Below are 14,174 nucleotides of genomic sequence, written 5' to 3'. Positions count from 1 at the left end.
TTTCTCTGATTTTAAAAGCAGAGTATTATCTTCTAAGAAATATGAGGCTTAAAAAACTTCTAAGTTAAGCACATTTGAACAGCCAATTCCATGAAGGATTTGTGAGAATTGTGTTTCCATTTTTAAGGAACAACTCCTGAAAATAGGTTTCAAGTTTGCACGCCATCAAGAAGAAACGTGTTTAGGCATATAGAAAGTGCTCTTTATAGATCTGTTAGACTTGGGAACTTAGAAAGCCATTTGAATGGCTGAAGAAAGCTTTCAAACAGATTATTTAAACTTAACCAATTATAAACTCAGGAGAAATCAGTGGATATAGAGTACAACTCTAGGGGACCATTGCTATTTTTTGAGTTTGCTGATTCAATTTGGTGATTTAATATCGTGTATTTGGTCCGGAAAATAAGGCCAATGATAAAATAATTTCTCACTTAATGATTGCCTTTTAATATGTATTTAGAATGCATACAACTTTAAAACAGAAAAATTGCATCATTTCTATCAGGAATTAAAACTCATTTCCTAGTAGCATCCACAACAGTAAATTCTCAATTTGCTGGAACCAAAATTTCCAGAAACCAAATTTTATTTCTTAGCACTCAGCATTAGGATAGTCATGCACATCAAAATAAAATAGGGTTAGTCCAAAAACTGTTTAGTGTTTAATTGCCTTCAAAAGCATTTAGCCTTCTGACAGATCTATATGTGTACTGCTATATAATGAAATCAGTTGCTCAGTACACTCCCTTGCCTTTCCAATAAACTAAGAAAATTGTTATTAGGCACATATCATATGATGGACATGAGAAACAAAAAATAGAAAACCTCAAAAGTATACACCTACTGTGTGCAATGAAGTGTGATAAGTATTTTTAGGCATTTTAGACTTCATGGAATATATTTTTTCCCAAGCTATCTAAAAGATTAGCTGGATAAGAAAAATACATGTATTAATAATTATAACATAAGGTTGAAAATGACAAGTGCTATAAAAAGTAAGGTAAACTAGAATCTAATTTCTGAGATGAAAAAAAGTCACTTTTATAGAAGGCTACAGGAGATTTCATACACTTAGTCTCATTTACTGTGGCTTTCAAATAAGTATTATGCTGATATGTGGTGATCAGATGAAAGTATGCCATTTTTAAAATTCTCAGAAGATATGCAAATAATCAAAAAACATATAAAAAATGCTCAACATTACTGATGATCAAGGAAATACAATCAAAACCATAATATGATACCACCTGAATCCTGCAAGAATGGTCATAATCAAAAAATAAAAAATAATAGATATTGGTGTAGATGCAGTGAAAAGGGAACACAGCAAGTAGTTTAATTTATATTATTCTAATTCAATTTTTATTTTCAATTGTTGTGGATAGATAATAGATATAAATATTTATGAGGTACATGAGATATTTTGGTATAAGCAGGTAATGTGTAATACTCACATAATGGAAAATTAGGTATCCATTCCATCAAGCATGTATCATTTGTGCTACAAATCATCTAATTACACTCTTTTGGTTATTATTAAATGTACAAGTAAATAATTATTGACTACAATCACCCTGTTGCCCTATCAAATATTAAGTATTACTTATTCTTTTTCCTTTGTACCCATTAACCATTTACCCCTCCCCACAACTTCCTCATTACTCTTCCCAGTCTCTGTTGACTAACTTTCTACTCTCTATCTCCATGAGTGCAACTGTTTTAAATTGTAGCTGTCACAAATAATGGAAAGCATGAGAGGTTTGTCTTTCAGTGCCTGACTTATTATTATTATTATTTTTTTTTGAGACGGAGTTTTGCTCTTGTTACCCAGGCTGGAATGCAATGGTGCAATCTCGGCTCACCGCAACCTCCGCCTCCTCGGTTCAGGCAATTCTCCTGCCTCAGCCTCCTGAGTAGCTGGGATTACAGGCACGTGCCACCGTGCCCAGCTAATTTTTTTGTGTGTATTTTTAGTAGAAACAGGGTTTCACCATGTTGACCATGATGGTCTCGATCTCGTGACCTCGTGATCCATCCGCCTCGGCCTCCCAAAGTGCTGGGATTACAGGCTTGAGACACTGCGCCCGGCCCAGTGTCTGACTTATTGCACTTAATGGCCTCCAGTTCCATCTATATTGTTGTAAATAATAGGATCTCATTTCTTTAAGGCTAAATAATACTTCATTGTGTATAAGTATCAACTTTTCATTTTAAACATTTTTTATTTATTTCTCACTCAGTCTTAGGGTGCTGAAGGTACCACATTTTCTTTATTCAGTCATCTGTTAATGGATACTTAGATTGCTTCCAAACCTTGGCTATTATGAATAGTGCTGCAATGAACATGGCAGTGCAGATCTCTCCAGTATAATTACTTCCTTTCTTTGGGGCATATACCCAGCAGTAGGATTGCTGGATTATATGGTAGCTCAGTTTTTAGTTTTTTGAGAAACCTCCAACTTGTTCTTCATAGTGGTTGTACTCATTTACATTCCAGTCAACACTGTACATAGGTTCCCTTTCCACATTTGTTATTGCCTGTCTTTGAATAAAAGGCATTTTGACTAGAGAAAGATAATACCTCATTGTGGTCTTGATTTGCATTTCTGTGACAATCAGTGATGCTGAGCACATTTTCATATGCCTATTTGCCACTTGTATTTTTTCTTTGGAGAAATGTCAACTCAAATATCTAATCTACTCTTCCTTCCTTTCCTTCTTTTCTTTCCTTCTGTTCCCTCCCTCCCTTGCTCTCTTCTTCCCTTTCTCCCTTCCTTCCTCTTGAGACAGAATCTCACTCTTACTATATCACCCAGGCTGGAGTGCAGTGGCGTCATCTCAGCTCACTGCAATCTCTGCCTACTGGGTTGAAGAGATTCTTGTGCCACAGCCTCCCAAGTACCTGGGATTACAGACATGAATCATGTCCAGCTAACCTTTGCATCTTTCGTAGAGACAGGGTTTCACTATGTTGTCCAGGCTGGTCTCAAATTTTTTATCTCAAGTGATCTGCCTGCTTCAGCTGTTGTGAACTGAATGTGAGCCCGGGAATCTCATCCAGTGAGAGGGTCCCAAACCTGAAGAGAGCATGCATGGAAAAAAAGGAGAAAGAAAAGAGCAGGGTCTGGAAGACTAATTAGGCTGTGCCCAAGCGGCAATTTTATTTGTGCAGTAGGTTCCATTATATACTTTTCTACTTAATGTTGTTTACATTAGATCAAAGCATTTCTTAAATAACAAAAGAAACAGAAAACAATTCTGGGGAACTAGAAAAAGGAACATATACTGATTTAAAAGGTCAAGGGTGAAGTAGGTGATGCTGATTATCAATATTATCAGAACAACCAATAACTCGGATAACAATTTTCAATTATCTAGAAGTCACAAGGTAAGCAAGTTACACCCAGTAAATACTTAACAATTGTAAATACTGAAGTTAAGTCACAAGGGAAGTAAGTTACGCCCAGTAAATACTTAACAATTGTAAATACTGAAGTTAAGTCACAAGGGAAGTAAGTTACGCCCAGTAAATACTTAACAATTGTAAATACTGAAGTTAAGTCACAAGGTAAGTAAGTTACACCCAGTAAATACTTAACAATTGTAAATACTAAAGTTAATATTTTACAACTAATGTAGCAAGGATCCAAAAATGAACACAATAAAGCAACAGACCATAAGGAACGGAAAGTGGACACAATGCCTTCTAAGTCCTCATATCCATAAAGTAATGTCTGTTAATTATTTTGAATAGCATAGTCCCTCTCTCAGTTTCTGCTTTCCCTCAGCTCGACTACCCCAACCGGGGATCTGTGTCCGGGCTCAAGCTCACTGGAGGCCCATTTCCTAGGGGCCTCACACAGAAGTGTTCCCGGCAGTTCTCCCTTCTTTTGTTTTTAAATGCAACTCAAAAAGCTTGAGCCGTAATTGTTGAAAGGAAGAGAACACAAGGTGAAAGAGTACCGGGAGAAGGACTATAAGAAGGAGTATAGCCACTCCAATACCAATTAAAGAGGAAAAGGACAGGAGATGAACTCCACGTACCCAGGAAGACAAGGTGTCCACAATATTGCTTGTGATTGTGTCATCCTCAGGCAGCTCCCGACGAGAAAAATCAGTGGTGTAAATTTCCTGCTGAAGCTTGAAAACATCTAGAGATAAATTGTCATGAGTCCAAATTCCTTGTAAATGGGCCTTAACAAGAGGCCACTGCCATTTAGTGTCATTATAAGGAGTATTAGTAACACAGATATATTTATAATCAGCATGGCAACAAAGGGCCAGGTGGTTTTGAATATTATAAAATTTATCACCAGGAATAGTAACAGTTTGTTCCAAAGCATTAAGTTTTTCATGAATTTTCTTATCAATGTCCATTTGAGTTCCCATAATAACAGAAATATTCTTTGCAAGATGATTAACATAAGTAGCAGTTTGGACACTGTGAGCAAGGCTATGGCGATAGCAGCAGTGGCTACAACTGAAACAACAGCAATAATGCTAGCAATAAGAATACCAAGGAAAGGTTTAGGGCGGATCATAAGATCATGGACTTGTTGGAAAATAAGAAGGGACTTTGCATCATACCAGGGTCCAGAAACGTTAACGGATAACATAACATGGGGGGCTGGTGCACAAGAAGAAGGGTATGAACAGGAAAAAAGGAAGGATCAATGCAGTTGGTAAGAATACAATTTTTACAATAAATGGAATATGATCCAGAAGCTCGGGTAATGGAAACATTACCAGCAATAATACAATAAGGAGAAGCAATGCAAGATTGAGTATAAGTAGTATGCCTAGTGGAATAAGATAAACTGCAGGAACAAGCATGAACAAACATAGGAAATAAGGATATAAACAGCTTCCAGAGAGAGGTATAAGCTTTGCCAGAGAAGGTAGTGTAAATAGAAGTACCCCAACCCACCAGGTGTTTCATAATGAGCTAAGGCAATGCCAAGAGGATGAGGAACAGACCAGTCAAATAAGGAGAAAACAGAACTGCCAATGTGGAGAGGGGTCTAAATAGGAGTTAGAAGGTCAACAACACCTGCGCTCAATGAGTGGAAATTGCTGAGCAGAGGAAAAGTTATTAGTTTCTCTAATTCTCACATAGTTGAGTATCTAGTCACAAGAATAAACAGTTTCACCTGGGAAGAGGTCGGAGGGGCCAGAAAAGGTATGAAGTTGGAGGATTCCAAGATCAAAGCAATAAAAACCGGAAAAAGAAAGAGGAATAGAAGGAGGGGAATAGACGTTGGCAGATAAATTACGGTCCCAGATTTTGGAGGCATAGAAGCACATGGGAGGGGCAACAGCTTGGGGAGAGTAAGTGTAGGTAGCAACTTGAGGATTGATATGAGAAAAAGAGGGAAAGCCAAGAATAGAAGTATCATTAATGTAGACGGTGAAGGCAGGATCATTTCAGGTAACAGGTCAAAGGAAAGGAGGGTCGGGAACATAAGCCCACATAACACGAGAATCAGGGAGAGGGAAGGCCTGTGCCAAATGACAAGACAATATATCCATTATAGCAATAAACATAACAGTAGGAGAACAGGATTGTCCGGAAGATGCGACCAGGGCAGATGCTTCAGCAGTCTGACGACACATCTGGGCCCATGCCAGCAGGGGGCTGCCCTGTTGTGGAGTCTGGAATGAGCTGATCGAGCTGCTCGACGAGTCCAGTGAGCTGCTTGACGAGTCCGGTGGTGGCAGCGAGGCAGAGGTGGCACCAGTCAGAGATGGCAAAGATGGGGTATCAGGGCATTTGCACCACCTGGTGGGGAATTCATGTTTGACCAGGCATTCAAGAACCCAAATTCGAGAAGGAGCAGACCTGGGAAAAACACAAACATGTCCTCGTCCCCATATTAGGACTGGCTTTGGACCATGCCACTGGTTAGTAAGAACGTCTTTCCACAAGACCTGGGGATGAGACACATTATTAGGGTGTCAATGACAATCTGCTGTGGAGAGTCCACCAGCATCTAAAGTTAAGAAATTAAGAACATAAACAGCATGTGTGAGCCAAGTGTGAGGGGCTTTATGTAATAAGTCAGAAATCAAACCATGTTTTAATTTGTCTAATAAATTTTTCAAAACAGCATGGCTTCTTTCAATGATGCATTGGCCTTGAGGATTAAAGGGAATGCCTGTACGGTGAGAAATCTGAAAGCAGGTCCATTGTCTATCTTCAGGATCTTAGGTGGGCCAATAATAGAGAAAATGGTTAGGCAATGTGCTACGACATCCTTAACTGCTTCTCCAGTATGAGCAGTAGCAACTATAAAATGAGAAAAAGTATTGATGGAAACATATACATACTGTAATTTACCAAAGGGGGGAAAGTGAGTAACATCCATTTGATATACATGACCAGTTTGCAGTCCTCGAGGATTTACCCCATAGTGGCGAGCAACAGGCAAGTAAAGCAAACAGGCTGTGCATTGTTTAACAATTTGGCGGGCCTGTTCTATGGTAATCTGAAATTGCAATCGCAGACTGTGAGCGTTCTGATGATGCAGGGCATAAGAAGTCTCGGCCTGCTGTACAGGGGACAGAACAGGAAAAACACATTGAGTGAGTTGATCAGCTTGAGCGTTGCCCTCAGTTAGAGGACCTGGCAGGGAGGAATGGGCTCTGATATGACCAATGAAAAAAGGACGCAATCGGCGGTAAAGTGTTTGCTGTAAAGGGAGTAAAAGATGAATTATAGAAGAGGAGTCAGAAAAGAATAAAGGAGCTGTAAATTTTGAACTAAATTAACAACATATTTACCATCAGAGTAAATATTCAAGGGGACATCCCAGTCAGGACATGTTGGACTGCCATGAGCTCCACGTACTAAGCGGAGTGTTCTGGGGTCTGAAACCAAAAAGGGTGTGTGTTAACAGTGCCTGCGCCAATACCAGAAGAGGAGCCATCAGTAGAGGCTAAAAATGCTTCAGATAACGGTGACTTGAGGCAGGTCTGTGGAAAAGTAAGGGAGTTTTGGGAGTAAAAATGTAATAATTTATCAGCAGAATAATGGCACAATATTTGACCAGAAAAGCCAGCAAAGGCCAATTGCCAGGAGTCAGAGAACTGCCAAAGCCACTGTTGCTGAGTGCTAGAATAAGGAACAATGATTTCAGGAGGATCAGCACCAAAAAGGGAAAGAGCCCATAAACATCCCTTAGTTACCAAAACAGAGACTAATTCAAAGTAAGGTGTCACAACTTTCCCGTGGCTGGCGGGGAGATGAAGCCACTCCAGGATACCCTGTTGCCAAAAAACCCCAGTAGGAGTATAAATAGTAGGAAGAACACAATAACACCACCGGGAGTTGTCCTTAATATGAGAAAGTTTTTTGCTGGGACAAGGCATCATGAACTAATTGTAAAGCCACCTTGGCAGGAGCTGTCAAAGAACGAGGGGAAGTTGGATTAGGGATCCTTTGAGAATTTCAAATAAGGGCTTCAATTGTCCTGTGGTAAGTTTCAAGCTCGGGCAAACCCAGTTAATATCTCCTAAAAACTTCTGAAAATCATGCAGTGTAGTTAAATTCGCTGTGGAGAGAATAGGAGTCTTAAAGGAAACTTGGTTAGATTCAATAAGCTTTCCCAAATAATGGTAGGGAGTGGAAGTCTGAACCTTATCTGGTGCAATAACAAGGTTATTTTTTGTCAAACAGGTTTGCAAACATTCAAAGGCTTGATAAAGAAGGTGGAGCAGCTAAGAGAAGGTCATCCATATAATGAAGTAGTTGAATATCAGAAAATTGTTGACCAATGGGTTGGATGGCTTTAGACACAAAGGTCTGACACAAGGTGGGGCTGTTAGCCATACCTTGAGGCAACACAATCCACTCGTACCATTCATACGGTCGATCAAAATTAGTTGATGGTATGCTAAAGGCAAAACAATGACAATCTGAGGGATGCAAAAGAATGGAAAAGAAACAATCTTTTAGATCAATCACTAACAGTTTCCAAGACTGAGGCACAACAACAGGAGAAGGCAGACCTGGTTTTAAGGGGCCCATGACTTCCATAGTAGCATTAACTTTTCTTTTTCTTATTTATTTATTTTTTCAAATTGGCTTTTGATTTTAATTTTTATGAAGGATCCATCTTTGTATATTTACATGCTTTGAGGGGTGAAAATTATTTTGCAAATGAGACAAACACTCACACACACAATGATTCCCTCCTCCTGTCACTCCACACAGCTGGCAGAAATCACAGTGGTCACACCAGTAACTTTTCTTAAATCCTGTAAGAGCCTCCATTTACTGGAGCACGTTTTGATGCCTAGGCCAGAATGGTCAGTTTTCTGGGGAAGGGCGAGAGGCTCAGGATTTCCCTGCAAAGTTTTTCCCAAGCCCTTGCCAGGCAAGTAGCCCTGTTTAGTCATAATGTCAAGAGCAATGGGATTAGTCACCAGTCGAGCCCCCATGGCTTCTAAAACATCATGGCCCCAAAGATTGAGTGGGATACCAGGAATTAAATAGGGGTGAAAGGAGCCCGAGTGACCCTCAACATCAGTCCATGTTAATAGACTTGCAGATTGCATAGGATTGTTAGTCATTCCTATGCCTTGTAAAGAAATCACGGCAGTAGTTGTAAGCCATTGAGAAGGCCAATATTTATTAGAAATTACAGACACATCGGCCCCTGTGTCCAGGAGGCCTTTAAATGTCTTGCCATTAATTTTAATGGTAAGTTCAGATCTGGTGGATGAAATAGCTTGAACCCAGTAAGCATAAGAAGAAGAAGGCTCAGAACCTTGGTTACCCATATTTTTAGTCAACAATTGAGAGCCGGCTGAGGTATCAACAGGAATTAGAAGCACTTGAGCAAAGGACAATTCAGGACTCAGCGTGAAAACACCTGTAGGTGACCAAGCAAACACCTTGATTTCTCCCGAGTAATCAGCATCAACAACTCCAGGTAGCACATGTAGACCTCTTATGAAACAGTTACTATGACCTAAAATAAGACCAACATATCCCGAGGGAAGAGGACCAAAAATGCCCGTAGGGATGGCTTGGAGTCCCATGTCAGGGGTTAATACCTGTCGGGTGGTGGGACAGAGGTCAAGTCCGGTGCCTGCTGGTGTTGTTCCGAAGAGTTTAGAAATGGATTTGCATTCGACATCAGGGCAGGGGCCTGCACAAAGGGTGTCCCGATGTTTTGAGGGGGCCGGGGCCGCCCCCCCCCCCGGGAGTTTCCAGACCGCTGAGGGAGAGGATTGCCCTGAGCATCACATTTGGAATGACATTCATTGGCCCAATGGGTGCTGTGGCAACAACGAGGGCATTGGCCTGGTTGGCGAATCTGGGGTTGGGCAGCAATGGGTGAAGCAGACGCCGGGTTAAGAGGCGTCGGCAAAGCCAGCAACTGAGACTGAGGGATAGAAGGAGCTTGGCACTGTCTAGCTACATGCCCCAGACCACCACAATGAAAGCATTTAAGAGGTGGTCTAGGCTGAGTAGGCCCCTGCTTCATAAAGGCAGCAACAGTCATACCAGCCTGGGCAGCTGCTAGAGCAAGACCTTGTTGATAAGCAGGTACAATATCAGCACAGAGGTGAAAATAATCAGTTAAGGTGCGCCTACATTTAAAGGGCCTCATGGCTGCCTGGCATGCCGTATCAGCATTTTCAAAAGCCAATTCCTTTACCAAAAGGGAGCTAGCCTCATCATTGCCAACCTGGCATGTAACAGCCTGGAGGAGGTGCGAGACAAACTCCTGAAAAGGCTCGTCAGGTCCCTGACGAATTTTAGCAAGCTTCTCTGTTCTAACAATGGATGAAGGCTGTTGTCTCCAGGCATGCATTGCCAAGGAGGTAATCTGCATATAAGCCTCAGTAGGGTAGTTTAGCTGGTCAGGTAATTCCGAATGTGCTCCTCTCCCCAAGAGCATGTCTAGAGTCACTGGGGATTGCAGGTGGCGGTTTTGAATTGATTGATCAAAAGCTGCATCCTCGTAATAAGCTTTCCACAGCAAAAAATCACCACAAGAAAGACAAGCCATAGCAAGACGACCCCAATCACTGGGAGGGAGGGCTACAATGCAAAGGTTATCCAAGATCGTTAAAGTGTAGGGAGCAGTTGGGCCATACCACTTCTTCCACGGTCTCAAATGTATCCATAGGCGGAAGCTCAACATGACGGTGATGAGAGCCACGTTCTGCCAAATCGAGAGGATCAGGAGAAAGTGGAGGAGGAGAGAAAGAAGCAGCCGCAGTGGTATAAGGCGGGGCTGAGGGAGAAACATGAATAGGACAAACACAATCATGCAGCTTAGACCAAACGGAAAGCAAAATATCGGTTTGAGGTAGCAACACATTGCGAATAGAAAGCTGATCAATTTTTGTCACCTATAACCTTCCAAGCAGCTTCATCCAAGAATCCACCCTCTGAAACCCATGGACAAAGCTCACACACTATCTGCACAAGTTCCTCAACAGTTTTAAGTTTAATCTCATGACCATGTGACTTAATCATATGTTGCAAAAGCTGTACAAACAATTTATGCTCTTTAGATTCTATTTGCCCCATGTTTTCTCCAGATAAAAAGAAAATGGTACCAAAAGTGCTGGGAATACAGGGGTGAGACATAAAGCCTGGCACTTTTGCCTACTTTTTAATCAGATCTTTAATTTTTTTTTTTTTTTTTTTCTGTAGGGCTTGAGGTCCTTATCTATTCCATTTGTTAATTGCTTGTCAGATAATAGTAGGTTGAAAATCGTTTTCCCATTCTGTAGGTTGTGTCTTCACTTCAACTTGATATAATCACGTGTCCATTTTTCTGCCTCTGTATCCCTACCCAAATCTCTTCTTGAATTGTAATCTGAATTGCCACATGTTGGAGGAAGGACCTTGTCAAGGGGGTGGTGATTGAATCTTGGGAGCAGTTCCCCTGTGCTGTTTCTGTGATAGTGAGTGAGGTCTCACTAGGTCTGATGGTTTTTTGAGGGCCTTTTCCACACTTTGCTCTTCACTTCTCTCATTCTCCTTCTTACTGCCATATGAAGAAGGAGGTGTTTTCTTTTCCTTCCACAGTGATTATAAGTTTTCTGATGCCTACCTGTTCTGTGGAACTGTGAGTCAATTAAACCTCTTTCTTTTGTTAATTACCCAGTCTCAGATATTTCTTCATAGTAGCATGAGAATGGACAAATATAGTAAACTGGTACCAGCAGAGTGGGGTGCTGCTATAGGGATATCCAAAAATGTGGAAGTGACTTTGGAATGGTTTAGAGAACTTAGAAAAAGACAGAAAAATGTGGGAAAGGTTGGGACTTCCTAGAGACTAAATGAATGGCTTTGACCAAAATGCTGATAGTGATATGGACAATGAAATCTAGGCTGAACTAGGCTCAGACGGAATGAGAAATGTGTTGATATCTGGAGCAAAGGTGACTCTTGCTATGCTTTAGCAAAGGGACTGCTGAGTTTTTGCCCCTGCCCTAGAGATCTGTGGAACTTTGAACTTGAGGGAGATGGTTTGGGGCATCTGAGACAAGAAATTTCTAAGCAGCAAAGTGTTTAGAGGAAGCAAATAATAAAAGTTTATAAAATTTGAACCTTAATAATGCCACAAAAAGAAACACTCATTTTTTTTGTGAAATTCAAGTCAGCTGCAGAAATTGCATACTTAACAAGGAGCCAAATATTAATCACCAAGACAATGGGAAATTGTCTCCAGGGCATGTCAGAGACATCCTTCACATCCTCTCCCATCACAGGCCCAGAGGCCTAGGAAAGAAAAATAGTTTCCTAGGTAGTATCCAGGGCTAGCCTGCTGTGTGCAGCCTTGGGACTGGTTACAGCTGCTCCAGCCATTGCTAAAAGGGGCCAAGGATTGCTCAGGATGTTGTTTCAGAGGCTGCAAGTCTCCAGCCTTGACAACTTCATGTGGCATTGGTCCTACAGGTGCACAGAAGATAAGAATTGAGTTTTGGGAATCTCCATCTAGATTTTAGAGTATGTATAGGAATGCCTGAATGTCCAGGCAGAAATCAGCCTCAGGGCAGAGCCCTTGTTGAAAACCTCTGCTAGGGCAGTGCAGAAGGAATATGTCACAGCTCCCACACAAGGTCCCCACTGGGGCACTGCCCAGTAGAGCTGTGAGAAGAAGGCCACAGTCCTACAGACCCCAGAGCAGTAGATCCACAGACAGTTTGCACCATGTACCTGGAAAAGCAAAGACACTCAAAGCCAGGCATGAGATCAGCTGTGATAGGAGGCTGTACCCAGCAAAGCCAAGAGTTGGAGCTGCCCAAGGTCATGGGGGCCCCACCTCTTGTATCAACATGACCTGGATGTGAGATCGTTTGGGAACTTTTAGGTTTAATGACTGCCATATTAGATTTTGGGCTTACATGGGGCCTGTTACCCCTTTATTTTGGTCAATTTCTCCCATCTGGATTGGGTATATTTGCCCAATGCCTGTATCTCCATTGTATCTAGGAAGTAACTGACTTGCTTTTGATTTTACAGGCTCATAGGAAGAAGAGAATTGCCTTGCCTCAGATGAGACTTTGAACTTGGATTTTTGGGGTAATGCTGGAATGAGTTAAGACTTTGGGGGACTGTTAAAAAGGCATGATTATGTTTTGAAATGTGAGGGTATAAAATCTTGGAGGGACCAGGGGTGAAAGGATATAGTCTGGCTCTGTGTCTTCACCAAAATCTCATCTTAAAGTGTAATCCAAATTGTAATCCCATGTGTTGAGGGAGGGACCTTGTGGGAGGTGACTGAATTATGATGGCAGTTCTCTGTGCTTTTCTCATAATAGTGAGTTCTCAGGATATCTGATGGTTTTGTGAGGGGCGTTTTCCACCTTTTTCTCTGCACTTCTTACATTTTTCTCTTTCCCACTGCCGTATGAAAAAGGAGATGTTTGCTTCCCCTTATACCATGATTGTAAGTGTTCTGAGGCCTCTGCAGCCCTCAGAACTGTGCATCAATTAAACCTCTTTACTTTATACTGAGTCTTAGGTATTTCCTCATAGCAATGTGAAAATGAACTAACACAAATGGGTAGTTTGAAAATATTTTCTCCTATTCATCTCACTTTGTTGATTGTTTGGTGGTGCAGAAGTTTTTTAATTTGATGTGATCACATTTGCAAATTTTTGCTTTACTTGCCTGTGACTGTGAGGTATTGCTTAAGAAAATTTTGCCCAGATCAATGTGCTGGAGAGATTCCCCAATATTTTCTTGTAGTGGTTTTATAATTTGAGGTCTTATAGCTAAATCTTTAATCCAGTTTGATTTGGTTTTTTGTGTGTATGGCAAGAAATAGGGGTCTAGCTTCATTCTTATGCATATAGATATCCAATTTTCTTGACACTATTTATTGAAGAGACTATGTTTTCCCCAAAATATATTCTTGATACCTTGATCAAAAACAAAGTTTTTTTTTTTTTTAGGTTCTTTATTCCATTCCAATGGTCTATGTGTCCGTTTTTTATGCAAGGACCATACTGTTTTGGTTACTAAAGCTCTGTAGTATAATTTGAAGTCCGGTTATATGACGGGGGCAAGGTCACATATCCCATGCTTAAAGAACTAGTTTATCTGGTGTATTATGTACATATACTGATTACTACTTTAGAACACCCCAAGCAGGTTTCTGCCTGGGGGCTTAGGTTGGTTTTTCCTTGCCATCGTTCTCAGCAAACATTATAATTTATTACACATGTTAGGACTTGGCCCAGCAGATAGCTTTGTCTATTCTGGGTCTTTTGTGGTTCCATGTAAATTTGATTTTTTTTCTATTTTTGTGAAGACTATTACTGGTATTTTGATAGGCATTGAATTGGATCTGTGGATTGCATTGGGTAGCACAGACATTTTAACAATCTTGATTCTTCCAATTCATTAACATGGAATATCATTTCACTTTTTTTCTGTCCTCTTTAATTTCTTTCATTAATGTTTTATAGTTTTCATTGTAGACAGCTTTTATTTCCTTAGTTAAGTTAATCCATGGGTATCTAATTTTACTTGTAGCTACTGTAAACAGGATTACTATTTTTTATTTCTTTTTCATGTTGTTTAGTGTTAGCATATAGATATGCCATTGATTTTTGCAGGTTGATTTTGGATACTGCAACTTACCTGAATGTGTTTATTATTTCTAGTCATTTCATGGTGGAGTCTTTAGGTTTTTCCAAA

This window comes from Callithrix jacchus, chromosome 5 (assembly GCF_049354715.1).
Source record: "Callithrix jacchus isolate 240 chromosome 5, calJac240_pri, whole genome shotgun sequence".
In the NCBI taxonomy this organism is placed as follows: domain Eukaryota; kingdom Metazoa; phylum Chordata; class Mammalia; order Primates; family Cebidae; genus Callithrix; species Callithrix jacchus.
The sequence above is the reverse complement of the archived record's forward strand: the minus strand, read 5'-3'. Positions refer to the sequence as shown.